The sequence below is a fragment of the Crocuta crocuta genome, unplaced genomic scaffold, assembly GCF_008692635.1.
Source record: "Crocuta crocuta isolate KB4526 unplaced genomic scaffold, BGI_CrCroc_1.0 scaffold207, whole genome shotgun sequence".
In the NCBI taxonomy this organism is placed as follows: Eukaryota; Metazoa; Chordata; class Mammalia; order Carnivora; family Hyaenidae; genus Crocuta; species Crocuta crocuta.
In genome coordinates, this window is record NW_027531996.1 from 1,315,469 (window position 1) to 1,332,559 (window position 17,091).

General features: G+C 39.1%; 1 protein-coding gene across 3 annotated transcripts in view; it reads right to left on the minus strand.

The window, feature by feature from the left end:
* Positions 1-17,091, minus strand: part of NEK7 (NIMA related kinase 7) — a 182,569-nt gene that overhangs the window by 142,400 nt on the left and 23,078 nt on the right. The window contains exon 1 of one of the 3 annotated variants that reach the window (XM_077775156.1): positions 4,505-4,529. The exons of 1 other annotated variant lie outside the window; for it this stretch is intronic. The gene's annotated coding sequence lies outside the window, so the exon portion shown is untranslated. Of the gene's footprint in view, positions 1-4,504; positions 4,530-17,091 lie in introns of those variants that run through there. One more of the 3 variants, XM_077775152.1, reaches the window with a different exon arrangement.

The following is a 17,091-nucleotide window of genomic DNA, read 5'->3' on the forward strand; positions in this document are numbered from 1 at the left end:
ATAAGTTATCTGTCCAACTGAGGTCCTAATCATTAACTCCACTAGCAACTACCACTTAAAAACGGAATCCATTTCTTCCTTTTTTTTTTCCACTTTCTACTACATTAAGTACTTTCTACTACATTAAGACCTAATAAATACTTTGTTGAATAACCAAATTTAGAGAATAAGAAGTTATAAAAAATACAAGTATAACAATCAGGTCCTCCTTAGTTCAAATTTATATGAGCATCTACTTCTGAATAATTAAAAACTAGTTATCCTCCCTAGGTCTCAGTTTACTTTCCTCTAAAGTTCATAATAAGCACACAGCATGTGATGACAGAGCAACGTCTAGAATCCTTATCTTAGAGTAACAAATACAGGAAACTTTCTATGGTAAACAAAGAGCTGGAAGAATAAAATATTAATGCTTCTCAAAAGTGTTAAGTGGTACACAAATGCAAGACAGTATTGTTTTTTTCTGCTTAGCTTTAACAGAAGAATTTCTGTAAGAGGATGTAAAAGACAAGTGATCCCTACTCAGCCATTTACAGAACTTTGCCCAAAAAACTTTTAATAGACTTTATATTTGTTTAGTGTAACTGTAGGCATAGGATGCCATTACAAATGTAATTAATTTTCCCTTATATTTCTGCCATGTCATTCAGTTACTCACATAGCAACAACTAAAGCCTGGCAAAAGCATACGATTACTAAGCCAACTATCCAACTGTAACACTAGAAAAATCATGACAACTGAACTATACCACTCATGGCAACAGACTGACATACATAAGAAGCTAACATAAATAGGTTGGACTCATGTCTCCAACCTGATTATAAAAAAACATTCTACTGAATTCCTTGTACTAAATAATTCATAGTAGTGAATTCTATCCTAACAAGCTGATAAGGTCCTATGGAATAAAGGCTGAAAGTTGGAAATGCTTCATTTCTATGAATTATTTATTATAAGGTCATTTGTTCACTAACCAAAATCTCATCACAAAAAAAATTAAAAACACTTCTCATTGAAATAAAGGGAAATTTTAATAGAGTTTTCTGAATTAACACAAGATTTTACAATTTACTCATATTTTAAAGAGCTTATTAATTGCTGCTTATTCGATTTTTTCTCATACCTAGTCTATAACCACTGTTCTATGCACTGATTATTCCTAAACTTCCAAAATCCTCTTTTCCTTTATATACTATAGTTTACAGTAACCATAAGATAGTTCTAAAAGATTTCCTATCAATTATTTTATTTTATTTCATTTTTTTGATGCTCCTAAAAACTAAACAAGTAAACTGAGGCCTCAAACTAAGTGGTAAAGTAATGACTCCCTTCTCAGGTCTGGTGTCATCTCCAGTGAACTTTCCCATTTAACCCTTACCCAGGCCCCCACGACATTCTTGAGATGTGAGTCAGTCATAACAACAGAGTCTGTTTAATGGATAATTAGGTTAGTGGGACAAAATCAATGTCTAACAAAACAAAGCTAGCGTGTTACTTTACTTCTAGGGAAACTCCGGCCTTTTCCTCCTCCTGCCTACACTCTTCTCCCCTCAAAAAAAAAAAAAGAATACCAATTCTATCTCTGGATTTGCCTGATCTCTTTTTTACTGCGCAGACTTCCAGTGCAAACCAAATTAAGAGAAGATTAAGAAAGATGGAGAAAAAGCAAGCATATAAAAGCCATTCACTCACAGGTTACACAAAATTCTCCTAACTTTTAAGAGAAAGATTTTTCAGTGTACACAATTACTTATAAGGTAAATCATGGTTACATTTTGTACTTTAAAATTTACCTTCTAAGAAGTTGTTGCTGCTATATTATTCTTGGTATTAAATGGATTATACAAAGTTAACCAAGGCAGCTGCTAACCAAACTTTCTCACCAAACTCTGCCAAGTTATTGCAGCCCTGACCTGCACCATCCTGTAATCGCTCCCTTGCTCTTCTCCACAGACATCATGCCAAACTGTGTGTGTGTGTCTTTTAACAGATGCAAACATCTACTAGAAACAAATGTACCTTCTCTGGCACACTTATTAAGTGAAACTAGGATTTTCCAGAGATATTCTGCAAAGAATAAAGATTGTTATTTTAAATTAATAGTAGGAATAACAAACATAATGCTGTTTGTTCATCAGAAGCCATCTAGAAGTTTACATGACAGACCTTAAATATAAATAACTCACAAAAAAATTGAAAGTTAATATCGATTACAGACTTACAAACACTAAAACAGAGTTATATAATTGAGGGCATCTATCTAACTTTATTTTCGAAAACCTTCTGAATCTGTGAAAATCCATTCCTTTAACTAAAGAAAGATAAAAACCTTAGAAAGGTAGCACAGAAACAGCATTATTTGGGTTTTCACAAGAAAATACCTAACATATTATACTTAGAGCTAAAGTCAAACAGCAACACAAATTAACTTTTGGTTTCTCCCAGTATTCATTGAGTATTTCCTCATTACCTTCTAATGAAATTGCCCTTCTAAGTGAGCAAGGATGAATAGGACCCCTGCCACACTTTCTAGACAGACTTACCTGCTACCACACATAATCTATTGCCCACCCCCCATGCTGATGACCACCAGACTCTACCCCAGGCCAGACTTCTCTGCTGAGCTGAAGCCCCATACAACCAACTGCCTAGATATAGGCTCACTTGTATATCCCATAAACAGCCAAACTCAACATGAGAGGCTTCCTTCTCCCACCACACTCAGTTAGTTTTGATGAATGTAGATTCAATGAAAACAGAACAAGTTATTCTCTACTCTCTGCTTAAACAACAGGACTCTGAATTCTAAGCTGACCTGGTTGAGATTTCTTCTTTGTTCTTTAACAGCATTAGGCACCATGACTTTATCTGAAAGTAAAGCAAAACTTGTATTTCCTTATATCTTAGGGTATTTTAACTCTCACTTTCCCTAGCCAACAAGCAGGAATTTCTATGATTAAGAGGGCCATTTGATTTGTAGGTACTCTGCATGGAAGGACCTACATGATTATGTTAACACCAAAACAACATGTAAAGGCCACGTGCACGCACATTTCATATAATATATGAGAAGACTTCTAAAACCATACCAGGAAAAGGTTTATTCTGCCTAACACTCATGATTGTACTCTATCTGCTTATTAAAGATTACAAAGAGAGTCAAAATTGCAAGAGAATTAGAAAATATTCCAATAAGAAAGGAAAACTATACCTCTTCATGCTCCGTGAGAGCCATCTGTATATACCCCTACCCTCCCTCAATGAGGCAGCAAATACCATGACATAAATAAAACGTCCTAAGAATCTTTAAGAAAGTTAAGTCTCTAATTTCTTTATTCCATTTCAATAAAGAGCCATAGCTACTCAAAGGTGGGGGTGAGAGAGGTAAGGGAGAAAAAGGTGCTAGAACTGGTGAGAAATGACACTATCATCTACTCAGAGCCCCTGCCAAAACTGGGGGCTATCCTAGACTCCTCCTCTCTCTCTCTTATCTTCTCCAACTCATGCAATGGGTCAGTTTTTGAGCCAACTGAGGTGTCTACCGCAGCTGCTGGGGACACAAAACAGGTCCCAGCAATTCAGAGCCCTCAAGTTATTCCCAGGGGAGACAGAGAAACAGACTTTTACAGCATAAGGAGGCAAGTGCTCTGACAGACACCATCCCAGGGAATTGCTACAAGAGCTGGCAAGAAAGATGCCTACGCAGGCTGTCAGGTCGGCAAGGCTTTGCAAAGGAGACACTGGAAGTAAGGCCTAAACAATGCGTGGGAGCCAACCAGGGAAAAAGAGGGAGGACGTTCCTGACTAAAGCAGAGAGCAATGAGGGAGCTACAACCAGGGCGGTCAGGCAGGAACGTCAGAGGCGAGAGCCAAGACCCAGATCATGCTCTTAAGAGACTAGGGGATTGGAAATTATTCCAAAGATAGTAAGTGAGGGAGTTTAAATCAGAAAAACAAACCCACCTACAAGTGGGTAAGACATGTACGTGCTGAGGGTGGATCTTAAAAAAAAAAAGAAAAGAAAAAAAGCATAGATTGAAATATAAAGACAAAAATACAGGGGCGCCTGGGTGGCTTAGTTGGTTAAGCGTCTGACTTTCACTTAGGTCATGGTCTCGCTGTTTGTGGGTTCGAGCCCCGCATCGGGCTCTCTGCTGACTGGCAGCTCAGAGCCTGGAGCCTGTTTCAGAGTCTGTATCTCCCTCTCTCTCTGACCCTCCCCTGCTCACGCTGTCTCTCTCTCTCTCCTAGAAATAAATAAAGCATTTAAAACAAAAATAAAGACATAAATACATACATTTTAACTCAATCTTAAATTTTAAAAGGGGAAAAGAAAGTATATACTATAGTAAGTTCTGTTTATAAAAAACAAAGTAACACTTTTTCTTGGTAAATTTAAAGTATACACATGCGAGTACCAAAGTCTAGATTTTCAAGTCTATTCTTATTTCTTTCATACATCCCTTAATATGTTTTTCTTAATACATTTTTTAACAAATCTACCTGAAGTTGCCTTTATGGTAATCTTGAGTCATTCTGACGCTCGCTCCTGACTGATCTACAAACATAAGAACAAAGTAAAAAGATACTGAAGCACTATAGCTTTTATCACTATTAAAATCAAAATTTGAAAACAATAAAGGTACAAGTAACTCTTTACAACCACATTATGGGAAAGGAGAAGGCCAATCTTCTTTCACCATGCAGTATCTAGGTATCATTCCAGACTCACTTCCTGTGTGTTTCTTCAGCAATTCATGAATATACACTGTATCTTTGGTCCACATGGCATAGGCCTTTCTGAAAGTACTTTATATGCTTTTAAAAATAACTGTTGACATTGTGATTGTTTTTTAAACTTCCAGCAATGAAAGTTATGAAAAGCTATTAAATAAACTACATCTATTTTGAAGCGGAACAACTTTTCTCTGATGGCCTCAAATCAAACAATAACCCTCATCAATTCCCAATTAGTAATTATTCTTAAGAGAGGACTAATTTCCAGAATTAAGCTAGTTATTTCTTTATTTAACTCTCTTCAATACTTTCTTCATGAAAGGAGGGTTAGAACATCAAAACAGGATTCATGTGACAAATACACAGTCAGCACTTTTTATGGGCAGAGAGAAGCTGCTCCCCTTTTACAAAAAACCAGACCACTTAACTTGAACTAGGAATGGTCATTCCCCTAAGTAAGGGAAATATAAGGATTTTTTTTACTAACGTAAACATTTAGCAAATTAGCCTCAAATCAATTTGATCTGACTGCTGGTCCTATTTTAACTTCAGGTCCTAATTCCAGGAATTCAGACCCTTTTTCCTTGTTGACTGAACCTCTAACTTGTGCCTAATTACCAAACTTGCCTCTGTCTCGACTCCATACTTCCTCCTCACTTCCATCAACTTCATGTCTGGCATATCCCTGTCGTTCCTAGTCCTGGCTCCCATGTCATCCTATTCTGAGATCTTCCAGAACTTAAAATTCAGAATCCAGAAACCAAACCCAGACTCAAAAACTACATCTCTGAATATATCAACACTTACCACTTGCAGATCAGAGCTTTGTATCACACAGTAAGACCTTCCTCACACTATGTCCTACAGTCTTACAGGGACATGTGCCTGGCATCCAGCACAGACTTCTCTGAAACCAATTACTCAATTGATCTGGACATTCTTTCATTCCAGGATCTGCCCAGACCTTCTGTCCCATATCATCACTGGGACGCAGGCACCTGCTGTTCCCTGGATGGCCAGTTCTGAAGAAAATGGTCCTAGGTCTTGCAGGAAAGACAAATATGTACAGGACATGATTCACACCTTCCAGATACTTATATTCCAGGAAGGAAGCTAAGATAAGTAACTACAGGGAGAGTCAATAGGTACCAAAAGCTTAAACAAGCAAAAGAAAGATTTCTTTATATCCTCTGTATAATATTAGAACAAAGCCTTAAAGGATGAAGATTATTTTAATATACTGAGATTGAGTAGCTGAAATGTAGAAAGTAGACACTAAAAGAACTGAGAAAAGCATATTAAAGCAGTAAAGCCACGCGGGTACAATATGTACCAAAAAAATGGTAAATGGTCAGATGTGACTAAAATATAAAAGAGTATAAAAAAAAGTGAATCTAGAAAGATAGGTCAGGGTCAGGCTGAAAGTGGTTCCAATGTAGAGCCATTAAAATTAGGTGAGCCAGGCAATATGATACAGTATTTGGTCACTGCTTGCTCCCATATTCTATAATTAATAAAAACTGAAATATTTTTAAAAGCATAAAGCTAGATCTGTGTTTAGACTATTTTTTTTACTCACCCCCAGCTACCTACCAACAACCTCCAAATTTCTCTTTCTTCAACCAGTGAATTGGTGGGACCCAGTAGGAAAATGGGGAGAAAAATAAAGGAACAAATAGAAAAGGAGGAAACACAAAGTGAACAGAAGTGTAGACTCATTCATCTTACAAATGCTGGAAAACCCCAGAGATCAGATGGTCTGTCCCTCTGCTTTCTGGCAAGTATGCCTTCAGAGTTCGGAGAAACCTCACCTCACTGTGAAACTAAGTTCAACATCGAATCCAGTCCAATCAACAGGACCGTCTTCTGAACAGCATATGCAAATATCCCACAAAATTCACACAAAAAAAGAAAAATGGGCATTCTTACTGTGGAAATACTGGCATTCAAAAGATGACAACCCAACGCGTGAACAAAAATGGCCTAGGAAAGGTAGCACTGCCTGATCAGGGACCACACATTGTGAGACAAGGGTCCCAACATATCCTAACTCAACATGGTCAGTGCATCGTTAAAGCCCAGGCTCCATTTTATATTATCTGAACCATTCAGCACACTACCAATGCTCTCTCCTAGGCCAGACACTCAACTCTTAAACTGAGTTCTTTGAATATTAATTCAGTTCACACGAAGAGTCGGACTCTGTGCTTGAGATTTGAAAAGATACAAAAATGAACCTGAACTTAATCCAGGACTTCAAAACCTTCTTTGTCGAGCTGCCTCTTCTCACCATATGAAAAAAGATGGGGGTAGAATTGGCCATTAACAATAAAGGCCTGGATTGATTGATTGATAAACTACAAATTAAGAAAAAGGTGTTGCAGAAAAACACTGATGGAAAGCAGTTTTTAAATGACCAAGTGGGTTTTCATGAATAAAGAACACAACTTGCATGCAAAGATCGGTATCTAATGACAAGAAGGGAAGTTAGAAGCGACTCTTGTTATCAATGGAAATAAGACAGTCATGGAAAAAAGAACGGGTTACTCATCATGATGTTCTTGAACACTTTCCAGCATGGCTGGATAGGCAAGGCAGGAGAGCTTCACGCAGCCAAGCCCAGGAACAGGGCTGAAAACTTCAAGGAGGACAGTAGTGACTGGAGGCAAAATCTCTGAGTGCAGGCAAAGGGCTTTGCCCTGAAGCAAAAAGCAAACCATCTCAGAGGTAAGGGAAGTGGTAAGCTTTCACACCTAGCTGAGAGAAATACTGTAGAAATGCCAAAAATGGTGAGAACAGCCTACGCCATAAGCAGTACATTAACAAGGGACCATTTGTCGGGATAGAATAAGAACACTTAGATGTGCTGTTTTCTTTCACTTGTTTAAAATGGAATTTTCTCTCCTGTAACTGGTTCGATTGTTATTTATAAAATATTTATACTTTACCTAGTTGATTTTAATTGATTTACAACCATCATTTCAATACTACCTATCCACCATTTGAGCTGAGACAGGAGTTACACATGCTAGAAGACCTTAATTCAGTCAGTGCCAAGGGGCTGCATTAACACTAAGAATAGGCTCTCATTATAAACAAATATTTTTTTGAATTAAAAAAAAATCCTTTTACAAAGACCATATGGTATTTCTTAGCCTCCTGAGGAACACCTGCATTACTTATTGTAAATGCAGGTTCTCATCACAGTCTTTTTAAAAACTTTACTTTTAAATAATCTCTATACCCAACATAGGACTCAAACTCACAACCCTGAGACCAAGAGTCACATGTCCTACTGACTGAGCCAGTTTTTAACTGTCAGTGCTTGTACTTATCAAATCAGAATCTCCAGACACAGACATTCTGAGGACTACAGTTTGAGAAACATAGTCACAGGACGAATGCTTTGAAAATATAACCTGTCTTGGTAGTAGCAAAAGAGTCAGCCATATATTCTTAAACAGCTATACAAATTTTGTAAATTATCTTCAATATACAAATAGATGTAACTAATTCAAGAAATCATGAAATAAATCCTTTCGGATTCATTTGATTAATCTCTAATCATTCTGCTTTGTAAAGCAGAACTTTCACTGAAGTAGGAAACACATATAACAAGCAAACTGAGAACCAACTTCTAAGAGACAGGCATGGCTACAGAAATAAAGGAAACAGAGCCAGTCATGTTTTCTGAACCAGAGCAAGAGGAGAAATTAGAGGGAGAAACTGGTCAGTGGCACTGCCAAACATTCTGGACACATATACAAGCAGCAATGGAGGCATCCAAGTTATTTTCAATATACCAAGATGACAAACAGCATGAAGGTTGACTCTTGTAAATCAAGGTATCTAATATAATGAAATATGTGTTTACAAAGTATGGATCAAACAACCACTTATGAACTTTCTGGCCTTTACTATCCTATCTACTGCCTCTAAGTGCTCCTTCCTAGGATTATCCTCCATATCCGTCCAGGGATATAGCAACGCTGCTGTTACTCACTTTAGAGGCAAAAGAAATATTTCACCTGCCTGATTGTGCAGGGGTGATTCACTAAAATATTTCATGACTTAAATCAAGGCCCTGATATGGGCAATCAGAGGTACAATGTCATCACACCATCAGCAAGTCTTTATTGGGCATGTACCATGAACAGTGCAAGATTCTGCTAATTCAGGAGAAGTGACAAAAAGAAGAAAAAATCATGAGCCTATTAAAAACATTACAAAGGTAACATAAGGCAACACTGACTGTTAGGGAATCAAGCACAGTGTGGATTAGCAAGTTTACATCCTTGGGTTTTAGTTTATTTTCACAATAAATGAAAAGGTCAGTTTAGACAATTTATGTTTCCTTCCAGTTCTGAAAATATCTGATGTAGTGAATCATGCACTTAAGAAGGTCTCCTAAGGGGAAGCACAGGATGATAATGGTGAATGGAAAACCTGATTTTGGAAGAGCTGTTTCATGGTAGCATTAGAATACTAACTACAGATTATACATGTACGTGATAATGTGGTACCTTTATCTCTTAGGTACAGTTTCTTTTTTTTTTTTTTTAAGTTTATTTATTTTGAGAGAGAGAGAAACAAACCACATGAGAGAGAGAGAGAGAGAGAATACCAAGCAGGCTCTGTGCTGTTAGTGTAGAGCCTGATGTGGGGCTCAAACTCAGGTACTGAGATCATGACGTGAGCCAAAGTCAAAGAGAGGATGCTCAACTTAGCCACCCAGGCACCCCAACTCTTAGGTACAATTTCTGCACAAACTTAAAATATTCTGTTCAGAACAAAAAGGTCAAAAAAACCTGTACGATAATGAATCTGAAAGAAAAAAAGTATAGATCTTACTTATTAAACCTTAAGCGTTAAGAATAACGGGTGTTCTTAAAAGAGGAGCAGAGACTCATACAGAGACAAACAGTAAGAACACCATGTAACAGAGGTAGAGATTTAAGTGCTATCTGTCTACAGCCAAGGAACTTTGAGGGATGCTGTCAACACCTGAAGCTTCTTTAAGAAAAGGCATGAAATACCTTGATTCCTAACATCGGACCTTCAGAACTATGAAAGAATAAAATTCTGTGGTATTAAGCCACTCAGTTTGTGGTAATTTGTTGGGGCAGCCCTACGAAACTAACAGAGGTATTGAGAACCAGGGCTGAGAGCATACATTTCCTGGACCATGGCAGTCACAGTAAGGTTCTGGGAGCCCCCACCCCCACCCCCAATAGCAGTTTCTTCCTTATTGTGGTGGTGTCTTGATCAGGATGGTGACTGTGTACTGTCCCACAAGCAGCCTTATGATCATGAATGAGAAAGCAACTCCTTGGTGGCCTAGTAATAGGAAACTTTGCTGGAAGCTCAAACTCCACTCCTAGCCCCTGCCCAGCAACCATCAAATGCTACTAAATACAACGTCATAAATTCCTTCCTACTTATAAAAACAAAGAGAATGATTACAGGAGTGATAGGAGAATTGCCTAATAAACTACAATTCTTTATCAACAGCTGGTGTTTTAAACACTCAAGATCATAAAATGACAGAGCCAAGTTGAAAACAACATGACATCCAACAATGAAAATATTTACCAAATGTAGAAATTTTATTAAAACTTTACTTTAGATTTATGTTGAAAATTTTTAAATTTTTTTTTAAAGTTTTATTTATTTCTGAGAGAGGGACAGCATGAGCAGGGGAGGGTCACAGAGAGAGGGAGATACAGAATCTGAAATAGGCTCCAGGCTCTGAGCTGGCTGTCAGCACAGAGTCCAACGTGGGGCTCGAACCCACAAACTGTGAGATTATAACCTGAGCCGAAGTCGGCCACTTAACTGACTGAGCCATGCAGGCGCCCCTGAAAACTTTTAAAAATGCCAGTTTTTACTGAGTACATTCCCTGCCATACTAATGTTTTTTTTTTTTAATTTTTATAGTTTATTTATTTTTTGAGACAGAGAGAGAACACAAGCAGGGGAGGGGCAGAGAGACAGGGAGACACAGAATCTGAAACAGGCTCCAGGCTCTGAGCTAGCTGTCAGCACAGAGCCCGATGTGGGGCTCAAACCCACGAACTGTGAGATCATAACCTGAGCTGAAGTCAGATGCTTAACCAACTGAGCCACCCAGGCAGCCCCCTGCCATACTATTATTAATGTGTTCTAACACTAGACTGTAAAGAAAACACAAGTGAATTTGTATGTTGCCATAAGAAACTTAGAATAAAACATCAATTGTTTCCTGTAAGTTAAACCATCAAAAAGCATTCCTCCTACATATCTTTCAAGTTACTTGTACTTGTTAAATAACAAACCATGCCTATAAACTGTTTGGAATAAGGGCATGTCATTTGCCTAAAAAAATTACCCATTGTCCAGTTCTGGTGTCCTTGTGACAGTATGCAAACAGATCACATTATTTTACTATATGGTCTACCAGTTAGATATAAAAAGCAGTGGAAGGTTTGCAATCCCTTTCATTTTAGAAGTACAACAACTTTTCATAAACATATCTATTCAATTTTCCCAATCCTAATGTAGTAGAGGATATGTGGCTTTGTTATGGTTACAACCACAACAAAAATTACAGTAATCTGCCAGGTAAATATGAGAATATGAGGAAAATATTCTAATGATAACAAAAAGTAAATTTGTAAGAATACCAGAAAGAATACTTTTAATTTTGCCATTTTCAATCAGTATTTAAGGATCTTTTTGCAACTCCCCTTTTTTATTATCCAAAATATAACATACCCCCCTCAAGTCTCTTGTGTTTTTTCCTGGCTGAGGCACCAAGGATTAATGCCTTCTTCCCATACTCCAAAAATAGACAAACTTTCAAACGTGGGAACCAGTAAATTATGAATATGGAAATCACAAGGCAGAGCGGAAGAATTCGAGCGGAGAACGTAGAACAGGCAGCAGAGCTAACATAGTGGGCAACAGGGCCTGTCATCAGAAGAAACTGAGAACAGCAGATGCGTTTCCTACCACTGAAGGTCCTAAAAACAGAAATAGGTGAAATGAAACTAACACTTATAGCCCTACTATCATACTTTTACAAAGATGTTTTCATTTACTCCTCAAAGCAATCTTACCTGAGCTGAGTAAACTGGAGTCCCAACCAATCAAGTAATTCAGCCAAAGTCACAGAGTAAGAGGCAAACCCGGCCTGAGTCTTGTTCACATCATGGTAAACACAGAAAATGATCAATATTTGTGCAGCAGAGTCGAATAAGGGAAAAAGGCTCCTTGTAGCTGGTGGCAACTAGCCTGGAAGTTCTGAAGGCCCCAGGCCCTACCTGGCCTTCCCCGAGAGACAAATATTCTGGCACACCCAGAACTCACTCCTGGCTAGGGCTAGGAAACTACCGAGTGATGTCAAAGCCGCTGCATTTTCCATTCCATTCTCTGGCTTCTCAGCAGCTGCACCCAGATCAGTGACAGCCAATTCTTAAAACAAAGGGAGGAGGTACCCCACACACCCTGACTTCAGGCCCTCCGCACACACACAGGCCCTTCCCAGTATTTTTTTTTTTTAACTGGGTGAAAGTCTTTTACAAAAGGGGTGAAAGTCTTTTACAAAAGACTAAGTCAATTTTTTCTTAGCCAAAAAAAAAAAAGAAGAAAGAAAAAAATCTGTCCACCATCTGTCTTGCTCATGCCAGAAATTCCCTCTAAAAGTAACAGAAGCACTCATTCCAATCGGCTTAAAATGAAAACTATGAGTTAAAGAAACACCAAAATACATTTACATTAAAGTGTTATCTGTCAATCAAGCAAAGATTAAATACATGACATCAGAGTTCATTTGGTTTAGTAAGGAAGAAGCTAGAAAGGAGAACATTCATTGTCATACGATAGGTGTGGGGACCCCAAGAGGCAAAGAAAATTTTGAAAAGGTAGATAAATCTAAAAAAGGTTCATAGATTTATGAAGTCTCTGAGATAAAACACAAAGTTGGGGTATGAATAACTCGGCATTATTCTGAGGGGACTGGGAAAGATAATGAGATTGTCACAAGCATCCACGAACCAAAAAAGGCTATAAAATATTGCTATGGAAAATCCACATCAAGCCAAACATCAAAGGCCTAGAATCTTATTTAAATCTTTGGTATTATCTTCTAGAGCTGGGGTGGGCCTCCAGCCTATTTGTATAAATAAATCTTTATTAGAACACAGCCATGACCACCTGTTCAGGTACTGTCCATGGCTACAAACACAGAGACCATACGGCTCACAAAAAGTCAGAAACATTTACTATCTGATCCTTTATACAGAAAGTTTACAAACCCCTGTTCTATACAGAAGCAGCCTGGAATGAGAAAGTTACCCTTAACTACTCACTTACACTGATTATCAACAGAAGACCCATAGCAAGATTTACAGAAAGATCTATTTCCATTAAGTAACAGCATATTTAAAATTTTACCGACCGATTAAATAAGTTCCGTTCATTTACACCCTGTTCTGATTAACACCTTGGATAGCTATTACAAAACATTTCATTGTATAAGCTCACTATATAAGTAAGACAGCAGAGCTGTTACTTTGATAAATGTTAAAAAAAAAAAAAAAAGTTGTCCTGCTCAAGAAAACTAAGAAATGCTTTATGATCAGGGCCCCTGGGTGGCTCAGTCAGTTAAGCATCTGACTTGTGATTTTTGGCTCTGATCATGATCTCACAGTTCATGAGTTCCAGCCCCCGAGTCAGGCTCTGTGCTGGCAGTGCAGAGGCTGGCTGCTTGGATTCTCTCTATCCCTCTCTCTCTCTCTCTCCCTCCCATGCACCCGTGCTCTCGCTCTATCCCTTACTCTCTCTAAATAATAAGATAAAACAAAAAAGAAATGCTTCATGATCATCTTTCGTCCTTATTCTCACTGCTCACTGAAAACCACGAAATATATTCTCTAAGTGTTTTCATCAGAATGAAAAAATATTTTATGATATATAACAAGCAGAGGTAATCAAACAATTAGTCATCAAAAGAGGAATCAGTAGTTTAGAAGTTGTATAAGAGTGAATTGTTACACAATAGTTTTACACACATTTAAAAATTCTCAACTGCCATTATATCCTGCAAATAAATATATTTGATTACAATTATATAACCAAATGTTATCGGGGCACCTAGGTGGCTGAGTTGGTTAAGTGTCCAACTTTGGCTCAGGTCATGATCTCGCAGTTGTGAGTTTGAGCCTCATGTCCGGCTCTGTGCTGACAGCTCAGAGCTGGATACTGCTTTGGATTCTGTGTCTCCCTCTCTCTCTGCCTCTCTCCTGCCCACGCTCTGTCTCTCTCCCTCCCTCTCAAAAGTAAAATAAAAACATTAAAAAAATTATAACCAAATGCTGTTTACCCATATCCCCTATAAAAATAAAGGGAGGAGGAATTAAAGTGAAATACTTCAAAGTATGAAGAAATACTTGTTAAAACATCTAGCAATGTATTTATGGAAATGTCAATAAAGTAAGTGCGGATAAAGCAGTTCAGAGCAAACAATAATCACATATATCATTTCCAAGACACCCTCAAGTATTACACTAAGTATATTACCATGTTTTATATATACTGTACTGATGAAAATCCCACCCACAAAACTCTAAAGCAAGTATCTGTAAGGACAAATATTTTAATTTGAAGGAAACCAGGAATGTAGACAAGAGGGATGCTTTGTGTAACTGCACCTACAGTGCAAATTTTTTAAATACCGAAGCCTATTTAAAAAAAAAAAAAAATCAAAGGAAACAAACCTGAAAGGAATTTTGCAACTTACTATCTAATTAAACTACTTCTTTTCCAAAAGTACATTTAATCACCATTCTCTCCTTTCAGACATCAGAATGGTGACTACACAAGTAACACTACAAAGATACATTTAAAAACCTGAGACAGTTTGGTTCCAGAAACTCTGTAAGTCTCTTAATATCTTAGATCACATCTTTAAAAAGGAAAAGAAAAAAGGAAATCTACATTTCTGTAAAGGCACACTAGATGAGAAGAGCACTTGAATGTTTGCAATAAATCAGAGCCCAAAACTTTCTATTACAACCAGCAGGAAGATAAAGGGAAGTGTGAGATTAAATACTCACACACACAAACTATAACTGCTCTTTCAGTCATTTAAAACAACAATTCTGACTTTTACTATTTGGGTACGTCATTAAACTGGCCTTAAGTCTCCCCTCCTCCACCAGTACGTTGCCATCATACCAGACATGCTTTCCTCATTCTTGGAGTAAGTGCTGTTTTATTGGGCTGGAAAAGAGCTCTTGAAATTGTCCAGCCAGGAAAATGTGTAGGTGGTTAAAGGAATGGAGGGTGCTACAGGTATGATCTTCACAAATAAACCTGAACAGTAGTTCCAAGTATAGAATAAAACTGCACTTAAGTTACGCTCTTTACTTTTTAAATTGATAAAGATTTTTAACCATGGAAAGGCTCCCAAGTAATTGTGGAAAAGCTTAACAATTTAGATTCTGACATTCCTTGGTTTTCGTTTACAGGCAATTTCAGAGTAAAACTCCAGGAGTCCACCTGGACATTTAGTTTGCTGACCACCTTCGTTTCTTATCAACTATAAAGCTTGGATCGAGGTGGTGAGTCCAAGATGCAGCTCAATCATGAAACGAGACGTACACGAGGGGTCAGAGAAAACTGGAACTTCCTCCCCTTTATTCTTACGTATCTATTTCTCATCCCTCAGGCTGGGACCCCTCGACCAGCGGACACCCTTCCAGAACAAACTTTCTCTCCCTCCTCCGAGCCCGGGGCCGGGGTAGGAAGTACTCGCCCTCCCGAGCGGGGAACTGCGGTGTCCTCGCCGTTCATTGGCTATGGAAGCCGTCAGTTCTGCAGAGGGCGGGGCCTCCCGGCTGAGGGCTGACTCTCAGGCCCGCACCTCCCCGAGGGTCCGGGGACTCAGCCCCCGCAGAGAAAGCGGCCAGCCTCCACTAGGGGTTCCTTCGCCTTTTTATTTTTGAGCCCTTCTCTCTCAACGTCGCCATACAGTATCTGTCCGTTTGACTCCTCCACGAGGCAGTTTTCCAAAGCTCCCCCATTTCTCCCCCACCCCAGCAAGCTCCCAGTCTAGCACCAAACAGAAGATGCTGCGGTTTTAGGAATTAAGCAAGCTGTGGACTGGATCTCCCGAGGATAGCAGAGGATTCCTTCTGGAAATGATAAAATGCTTAAGTTTCATGTTAACTGTTTCAAGTGCACTGGCCTTCGTCTAGTGTTAAAGCCAAGAATACTCGGCGCCCATTCAGTAAGAGTTGCTGCAAAGTGTTACAGGGTTCGTTGTATCTCTTGTTTAACTATGCACCGTTTTCAGTGTTCTGTCCGGTTATCCCTAATACTACGCCAGACCCGCAACAACAGCTCAAGCTCCTGTGCAGAATACATTTATCACACACACGTTCTGTACTTTATCCTGTAGAGCAACCCGACAAGACACACTGCTGTCGCGTGCAGGGAGTGTATATACTTCTTGACACTACAAACTCTTTGGAGGAAGAATTAGAAACAATGCTTCTAGTTATGATGGATACACGATGCTCCACAAACTATGCGCATCTGATTTTTCCAACAGCATCCGTATGATCCGCGGAGAAGGAAAATCATTTCATTTTTGTAATGTGCTTCAGACTTTCAGTTCCATCACCGTAACTGCTCAAGGATAGGAGCCTAAAATAAGTATAGCTTTAGTATTTATCCCTAACAAGGACTACAGCTATGAGAGAACACGATTGATCAACTTGATACATCACTTCCCAAGGCCTACAGTGTACAGGAAAGAGACAAGAAGATTCTTTAGATCTCATCTGCAACACAGCTAGATGTTGCTTCCTGATACAGTCCTCCGGTAATGTGGTCTACTCATTTTTCTTTTGGGGGGGTCCCATTCGTCTCTCTGGCTTTGGCCTCAATTCTCAATTTATTTCTCTTCCATTACCACCATCACCAGCACACTTCTCTACTGCCTTGCAATCTCTCTCACACTTGGTAATCCCGACAGGTCCCACTAGAGCCCATTCTCCAACAGGTCCGCCCTCCTCCCTGTACTTCTCAAGTTCAGCTTCTCGCTTAGCTACACGGCTCCCACCACCCGCTCTCTCCAGTGAACTTCACTCCTCTAAGTCTGGCTGCTGCCGAATCCTGACAGCTGGACTTAACCAATCGGCGACGGATAAATAACCGACTCCGCCAATGAGCGGCAGCCGAGGGGTGGGAGGCGGGACTTCGCCTAAGTTCCTCAGGTCCTGAAACCAAAGACCTGTTGCCGCCGCCGCCGTGGCCGCGGAGTTTCTTAGTTACCGCGGCGCCCACGGCGGCCTCGGACGCCAGAGCAC